The sequence below is a fragment of the Rhincodon typus genome, chromosome 46 (assembly GCF_021869965.1).
Source record: "Rhincodon typus isolate 14 chromosome 46, sRhiTyp1.1, whole genome shotgun sequence".
In the NCBI taxonomy this organism is placed as follows: Eukaryota; Metazoa; Chordata; class Chondrichthyes; order Orectolobiformes; family Rhincodontidae; genus Rhincodon; species Rhincodon typus.
The window spans coordinates 5,238,213-5,247,474 of record NC_063377.1 but is presented as its reverse complement, the minus strand read 5'-3'; the positions used below and the strand labels follow the sequence as shown (position 1 = coordinate 5,247,474).

Genomic DNA, 9,262 nt, shown 5'->3' with positions numbered 1-9,262 from the left:
CTTGGCCTGCTGTGTTAATCCAGCTCTACACCTTGTTATCTCTCTTCTTTCTCTCAAACCAGCTTCTACTTGATCTCCTGTCTTGTGAGAATTTTTGTGTGCTCACTGAAAAAAAATCTCTCTTGGACGTATATTAAGAACTTAGCTCGCTTTAAGAATTTCTCCATCCCTGTTAACATCTTGCCATTTCCAATCATTTTAGTTCTATACCTCTGAGATTTTGTCTTAATATCCGTATTTGTATTACTCCCTCACTTCTTGGATTTCTACACACCCCAAACAAGATGATTGTCGCTTTTGCTTTAAGTTTTACGCATATGACCTCTTTTGAGGAAGTTTCCAAGATATCACCCATCCTTATTGGAGTTATCTATTCCTTGATCAAAATAGCGAGATTACCTCCTCTTGTGTAGATCTCTCTTCACCTCAGCTCGCCTGAATTGTCTATAATCTGGCATATCATGCCAATTTGCATATGTCTCCTTCAAACAAGTCTCTGTCATAGAATTAGCATCACATTCCCTTGCATTAATGAACAAACTCTATTCATATGACTGACACATGAAACTATTTGCATCAAATTAATGGCACTGAACATTGCCATGCTCCCTTCATTTTTTTTAACTTAACTACATTCACACTGCCTTCTAGATTGACTTTGCTCATCTTGCAAGTTTGTTTTTACATTAGCCATTCCAGTACAGGTAATACATATCCCACTTAACAAAATTAGTTGAAGCCTCAACCAACCAAAAGAGCAACCCTTGCCACCTGACAAGTATGCGGTTGGTTCCATTCAGCACATTTTGCTATTGTTTCAGATTTCCAGCAAAGAACAGAGAACAAAGAAAATTACAGCATACGAACAGATCCTTTGGCCCTCCAAGCCTGCACAGACATGCTGCCCATCACAACTAAAACCCCCTACCCTTCTGGGGACCGGATCCCTCTATTCCGATCCTATTCATGTATTTGTCAAAACGACCTTTTACACGTCAGAATTGTATCTATTTCCACTACTTCCCCTGGCAGCGAGTTCCAGGCACCCTCGGTACAAACAAAAACTTACCGAGTACATCACCTTTAAACCTTGTCCCTCGCACTTTAAACTTTTGGCCCCTAGCAACTGACTCTTGCACCCTGGGAAAAAGCTTCTGACTGTCCACTGTCTCCGTGCCCTTCATAATCCTGTAAACTTCTATCCGGTCTCCTCTCAACCTCCAACATTGCAGTGAGAACAACCATTTTTCTCTATACCCTCCTCATAGTTAATGTTTTCTGTACCCTCTCCAAGGCCACCACATCCTTATGTTGCCTTGTTAATGACGTTCTCCACCTGCATTGCCACTTTCACTTACTTGTGTACCTCTACACCCAGATCCCTCTGCCTATCAGTGCTCTTACGTGTTCTGCCATTTATGTATATTTTCTGTCTGGATTAGATCTTCCAAAATGCATTGTCTCACATTTTTCCAGATGAAGCTCCATCTGCCATCTCTCTGCCCAAGTCACCAACCGATCTATATCCAGCTGTAACCTTTGAAGGTCCTCAACACTATCTGCTACCAACCTTTGTTCCATCAACAAACTTACTAATCAGACCAGTTACATTTTCCTCCAAATCATTTATATATATTACAAATAGCAAAGGCCCCAATACTGATCCCTGAGGAACGCCACTAGTCACAGCCCTCCATTCAGAAACACACCCTTCAACTGCTACCCTCTGTCTTCTATTACCAAGCCAGTATTTTTTATCCATCTTGCAAGCTCACCTCTGACCCCGTGTGACTTTACCTTCTGCATCAACCTGCCATGAGGGACTTTGTCAAAGGTCTTGCTGAAGTCCATGTAGACAGCATCCACTGCCCTACCCTCATTGATCATCTTCATAACTTCTCAAAAAACTCAACCAAGTTAGCGAGACATGATCTCCAGTTCACAAAACCATGATGCCTTTTGCAAATATGCCCACTTATTTCCAAGTTGGAGTAAATACTTTCTCGAAGAATCTACACCAATAATTTCACTACCACTGACATAAGGCTCACCGGACTGTAATGAGCTGGATTATCCTTGCAACTTTATTAAACAAAGGAACGACATCAGCTCTTCTCCAATCCTCTGAGACCTCCCCTGCAGCCAATCAGGATACAAAGATTTCCCTCAAGGCCCCAGAAATTTCCACCCTGGCCTCTTTCAGTATTTTGGGGTATATTCCATCAGGCCCTGGGAACTTGTCTACATCAACGTTTTTTTCAAGACGCCCAACACCTCCTCCCTTTTGATCTCAACATGACCCAAACTATCTACCCACGAATCCCCAAACTTATCATCCACCAAGTCCTTCTCTTTGGTGAATACTGACACAAAGTATTCATTTAATACATCGCCCTTTTTTTCTGGCTCCACACATAAATCCCCTTCCTTGTCCTTGAGTCCACCATACCTCTTCATGGTTAACCTTTTGCTCTTTATATATGTATAAAAAGCCTTGGGGTTTTCCTTAATCCTGTTGGCCAATGACTTTTCATGACCCCTTTTAACCCTTCTCACTCCTTGCTTAAGTTTCTCCTGACTTTCCTTGTATTCCACCCTTGCTTTGTGTGTTCCCAGCCTCCTAGCCTTGATAAATGCATCCTTTTTCTTTTTGATTAGGCTCACAATATCTCTTGTTATCCAAGGTTACCTAAAAGTTCCATAGTTAACCTTCATCCTTACAGAAACGTGCTGTTCCTGAGTTCCTCACAACTTACACTTGAAAGCCTCCCACATACTGGATTTTGATTTGCCCTCAAACATCTGCCACCAATCTACATTCTTCAGTTCCTGTCTAATATTGTTGTAATTAGCCTTCCCCCAATTTAGCAACTTCACCTCACAACTGTACCTATCTTTATCCATCAGTACCTTAAAGGTTAGTGAATTGTGATCACTCTTCCTGAGCGGCTCCCCTACTGAAACGTCGACCATCTGTCCGGGCTCATTCCCCGGGCTAGTTCCAGTATGGCTCCTTTCTTCATAGGACTACCTACAGAAGGAGCTGCGGGGATGGGGTTGTTGGGAAGATCATTGGGAATTACCCACAAACCAATTTCCGGAAGCAGTGACTGCACTGGTGCAGATCTTCCCAAGGTCAGCCAACCAACGTCACCACTCTGCTGCCCTCTTCCGGCTGAGTTGTCAGTTCTTTGTTAATTTTCGTCGAGTTAGTATATTCAAATTATCCCGGACAGTGGGTAGCTTAATTGCCTAGACAGCTGAATTTCCGTATTGGCTGAGGTTACCATGAATGTCCCATCTTCTCAAATTCTCCATCGACTAAGTTGTGATGACTGCCATGCTTAACAACCACCAGTAATCTCTCTCTATAAGAGAGCAGCTCTATTTTCCTCTAGGGCTGTGTTTACTTTACATTACCTAGTATTCTTAGTGCTGCATTAGATGGATGTAAAATATAAGTCACCCTAGCATTTTACACACATTTGAAAGTCAGAATAGAATAGGCAAGATTGAATTTAACATCACACTTGAGACTTTATGTGCAGGAAACAAAACTCATGTCGCATACATGGATAGTAGAAAACATTGTATTAACAGGTGACGTGTTCTGATACGGGAAAAGCCAATCCTGCTCTTTGTTCGTAATGTACCCTGATTATTGTGTGGAGGATATACTCTCCTTCATTGGGAAATGATATACTTGCCATAGAGACATGGAGTGATACTGGAGTGGGTAGTAATGTCACACATGGAGAGATTATTCAGGCCGAGACTGTATTGACTAAGTTGAGAAGAATGACAGTGCTCTGAATGAAATATAAAGAAGTCTATGAGCCCTAGGCAGACTAGATGAAGTAAGGGTGCTTCTCCTGTTTGTTTAAATCTACAACAGTACTCAAAGTCCATGATTAGGCTAAAGGATATTTACGGCTGAGATGAGGAAGCATTTCTTCTATAAGTTGGCCAAAATGTTCAGTTCTCTACCATAGAAGACTGTGAAAGCTGGATCAGTAAGAATGTTTCATAAAGAGGCTTTCTTTTAAATATTCAAAGCATCAAGATGTACAGAGAGAATGTGGGGAAATGATGAGGAGATAAATGAATATCCCTTGATAATCTGAGTCGCAGAACAGAATAATTGGAGCCAGAAACGTTAGGATCTTAAACTGAATATCAGGCCAGTACCGACAAATGATCGAATGTTAAGTAAAAAGATAACACCATCACATTGGCTATCCACGGGCCTAAAGAAAAAGCTAATTGCCTGATTGTTACAGTCAGTAAAATTGACAACTCTAAAGAGAAACGAAAAAGATGATCAGACTTCAATTACACTACCTGAACTGTACTTGTCCTACATGATTTTTTTCCCATCTTATGGGACAGTGTCAACAATAATCTATAAAAGATTGGCATGATTGAAACATTTCAGAAGTGCTGTAGAATCAGATGCATCTGTAGACAGGGAAGTGAAAGGCAGTGATAAGAAATGGGGACAATAAAAGATGTCAGAATTAAGATAGAAATTGGTTAATTAGATTTCCATGTGACAAACGATTACATAAAGATATTGTCTTTTATTGCATTCCTCGGGTTTTATTTTAGGTTAAGAGTAGTATGTGCTCTCACTGAATTTCCTTGATTAAATGATCAAAACCTGCACTTGAGGCTCCTTTGGTAGATTATTCGAAATAATCTCAACAAGTGCGATGATCATATCGAGTTTTTATGTTAATAATGGATAAAGATGCACTCGTGAATGTGGAAAATGTTTTACTTGATGACAATGGGTATGAAATATTTTGCATATAAAAACAATTGTTAGACTGGGATTTTTATTTTCTTCCCAGAATTGAAAACTTTTTTTGTGATTTTGGCAGAATCCTATAGATTATATTTTTTTTCTATGCCTTTGTAGGATGTGAGCGACGCTGGCTTGCCAGCATTTCTTGCCCATCTCTAGTTGCCCTTGAGAAGGTGGTGGTGAACTGCCTTCTTGAGCTGCTGCAGCCCACCTGTTATAGACTGACCTATAATGCCATTAGAGGGATTTCCAGGATCGTGATCCAGCAACAGTTAGGAACAGTGATATTTTCCAAGTAAGGATTTCGAGTGGCTTGGAGGGGAACTTGAAGATGGTAGTGTTCACATGCGTTTGGTGCCCTGTACTTCTAGATGGAAGTGGCCCTGGGGTTGGAAGGTGCTATCTGACGTTCTTTGGTAAATTTCTGCAGTGCGTCTTGTAGATAGTGCACACTACTGCTACTGAGCTTTGGATGGTCGAATGAGTGGATACTTGTGGATGTAATGCCAATCCAGCGGACTGTTTTGTTCTGGAAGCTATCAACCTTCTTGAGTGTTGTTGGGGCTGCATTCATCCAGGCAAGTAAGGAGTATTCCATCACACTCCTGATTTGTGCCTTGTAGATAGCGGACAGGCTTTGAGGAATAAGGAGGTGAGTTACTCACCACAGTATTCCTAGCTTCTGACCTTGTCTGATAGTCCCTGTGTATATGTGGTGAGTCTAGTTGAGTTTCTAGGCAATGATAACCCCCCAGGATGTTGATAGTGGGGAATTCAGTGATGGTAACACCATTGAATATCAAGCGGTGGTGGTTAGATTGTTTCTAATTGGTGATGGTCATACACTGGCATTTTTGTGACGTGGATGTCACTTGCCACTTGTCAGCCAAAGGCTACATATTGTCCAGATCTTGTTGCATTTGAACACGGACTGCTTCAGTATCTGAGGAGTCACGAATGGTGCCGAACATTGTGCAAACATCAGCGAACATCCCCACTTCTGACCTCATGATAGAGGGAAGTTCATTGATGAAGCAGCTGAAGATGGTTGGGCCGAGGGTACTGCACTGAGGAACTCCTACAGACTTGTCCTGGAGCCGAGATGATTGATCTTCAACAACTACAACTATCTTTCCTATGTGTCAGTTATGACTCCAAACCTATTTTGCCCCCTGATGCCCATTGTTTCCAGTTTGGCTAGGGTTCCTTGATGCCACACTCAGTCGATCGCAGCCTTGATGCCAAGGGCTGTCACTCTCACCTCACCTGTGGAATTTAGTTCATTTGTCCATGTTTGAACCAAGGCTGCAATGAGGTCAGGTGCTGAGTAGCCCTGTTGGAACCCAAACTGGGCATCACTGAGCAGGTTATTGCTGAGCAGGTGCTGCTTGATAGTACTATTGATGACATTTTCCATCACTTTACTGTTGATTGAGACTAGACTGGTGGGGCAGCAATTGGCTGGACTGGATTTGCCCTGCTTCTTGTGTACAGGACATACTTGAGCAATTTTCCACATTGCCGGGTAGATACCAGTGTTGCAAATGTATTGGTACAGCTTGGCGAGGGGAGTGGCAAGTTCTGGAGCACAATTAGTCAATACTATTGCCAGAATGTTGCCAGGGTCAGTAGAGTGAATTGAATCGGAACTAATGAAGAAAGGCCTTTCCACATCTGAATCTGCCCAAATCCAGATCTTCAATGCATTTACATCAGTTACAAAGGGGACCATTAGGGATCTTGGCAGAAAATGCCTTTGCACAGATTGTGCTTAACATGCCCAAGTGTCTAGAACGAACATTAATTACAATAACGAGCACTGATGCACCAACAAGTAATACAAATGGATAAAAAAGAAAATAATAGAAAAAAGTACTTGTTGATCGGGGAGATAATGATACCATATTTTTTGGAAATATGACAGAACAGAAACACCAGAATTGATCTCTTCATTGAAATCCTTTGTTTCAGATTTATAGATACATTGTCATAGTCAAAGCTACATAGGTGAAAGGTGAACAAATGTGAAGATAAATTCTAATTTAATATTTGAAAGTATAGACTTGCCTCCAACTGTGCACGTATTTCCTAGATAGATAAATGGATCTACCTATTCAGAAATAAAGATAAACGCTACAGCAAGGCGAGAAAATAAATGAGGTGATAGTTGATCAGAAACATTGAAAGGAAACGATTTATGGTAAATAAACAGCTGATACAAACACTCGGTGTCTCATCAGAATTAAATATAAAATATACTAACAATATAAATCGTTACCTGTCCGGTATGAATAGTTTTCACTGATAAGACTTGTTGTTGAGTTGATTTGAATTGAGCAAGTACAAACAAACCAGTTGCTATGCTTGTTTACTTCGACTCCGATTTGACTGCTGACACCGTATACACCATCACGGATTATTGTTTCTGTATCAGTCCATTCCTCCTTAGCCCGTGATGAAACATTCCAGCGAATGGTAAGGTAATTAGTGGCTGCACTGCTCACGAAGCATATCAATGGGACAGTTTGCAGTGAAAGAATTTCATCTGATGGTGAGTGTAAGAGTGTTATTGTCGGGGAACCTGCAGAGTTTTGTAGGTAAGATGTATTTAAAATCTAACATAAGTATGTGGGTATTTACTGTGAACTGATAAGCAACGACATTCATTCTTACCGACAATGAATAATTCAGATCCATTTCCAAATATGAAGGATGATCCACTAAATTTCTTAGCAGCGCAGTAGTACATGCCTGAGTCATTTCTTTGCGTATCGTCAATAACAAGAGTATAGATAGTCCCTTCTTCGTTAACCTCTCCTGAAAATTTTCCGTTTGGACGCGTATGTTTTATAACGGTGAAAACGAGTTGCATGTGTTTTTGTTGCTGGTGTTTATACCAGAGAACAGCTCCAGCTGCCAGCCATCCCGTGTGGCAATGCATCTTACATTTACTTCCAATTGAGGCAGTTTGAACTGTTGGAGTCTGCGGGTACACTGCCTGAGAGACAACAACTGAAGAACAGGATGTATTACATTAATTTCTTGTGTAGTAGGAAATTAAGAAAAAATATAGATCAAAACCTTTCAGACAATGAAAACTGTCTTCTGTGTAGTTCATCTTGTATTCTTGGAAAAGTGGTGGTCCCCTGTTCACACTGCAAGATCCCACAAATAAAATGAAGACAAAAGAATCAGCAAATCTGTTGTTTTGTGATTGTACTGAAGGATGTGTTTGTCTTTGGGCGGAGTAGTGAGTTCCCTTGCTCGATTCCAAACGTGCCTGCTATATTAGAACATTGGCCTTTTGTAATAGACCAATAATAACTCAAATTTTTAACGCAACATTAATATTAAAGACTGCCAGATTGAACTTGCCGCATGAATCATCTTTTAAGTGATCTTACATTCATAATTAAGCCATAAATTTATGAAAGATAATCTTACCTGGCAACAAATGAAAAAGCGCAAGCAGAGCCAAGAGGATCATTGTCTGCGATGAACTTATTACTTCAAATTTCACACTGAGGTTTTGTTTTTCTGTTTTATTGTTTGCATGATCCAGAACAGAACATTTGTGTAAGATATCGTTTAAGCAATTGCTACGTTATCAGAAAAAGAAGACGTGTGGAAAATGTAACGTGATGCAAATTATATTTGTGGGTTTCCTGTTTACGCATTAACTGCATGCAAAGAATTGACCCTCGAAAGGGCATTTGGTTTGATAACGCAGTAAAAGGAAATGTGCCGTCCCCGATTAAAAAAAGGATGTTACAAATTAATAACATATCAATGGTTCTGTTATTTTGAGTGCTGCTCTTTATATTAGCCTTCATCTTAACCAAAAACTTAAAAAAAAACAAATTAAACGAGTTCAATTGAAACTGATTTAATGAAGATGAATGATATATTATATGTTCATGCACTGTTCCAGCAATATGTGAATTTCTCACACTCGTTTGGTTTTTGAAGGAGCTCTTTTCCTTTTTCTGTGTTAGCTCTCGCTGAGGGGGCCACCATGAAGCTTACTGCGCATCATATCATAACGTAATGGCCCAAAGTAGGGATATGAATTCCATCTTCAAGATGTTTTCAATGTCTGCACTGGAGGAATACTGCACTATTGGAGTCGTACTCCTATGTCTGAGAGACTAAGATGAGATGCCAGCACGTCCTATCAGAAAAGAGACAGTGTATCTGTCCAGTTAAGTTCACTAGTCACTGTCTTGCGCACAGATCCACAAAGTAGACAAGGGCAGACACAGTGCATGCAGAAAAGTAATCTCTCCACCGCAAATTATCCTACGAAAACGGCAGTTATTTTTTAAATAAAAAATTTAAGGTAAGTTATCCGATCCGTTTCAAGTTACTCACTTGGAATGGCTGTATAACTGACATCCTCCACTCAGAGTGCAATCGTCACCCCACGAGGGAAGCTCTGCCAGCTTCAAAATTGAG

General features: G+C 40.5%; 1 long non-coding RNA gene across 1 annotated transcript in view; it reads right to left on the bottom strand.

The window, feature by feature from the left end:
* LOC109919210 overlaps nt 1-7,196 on the bottom strand; it is an 11,496-nt gene extending 4,300 nt beyond the window's left edge. Inside the window, exon 1 of the long non-coding RNA XR_007266129.1 lies at nt 7,086-7,196. This is a non-coding gene — a long non-coding RNA (uncharacterized LOC109919210). The remainder of the gene's footprint in view (nt 1-7,085) is intronic.
* Between the last annotated feature and the right edge of the window lie 2,066 nt (nt 7,197-9,262).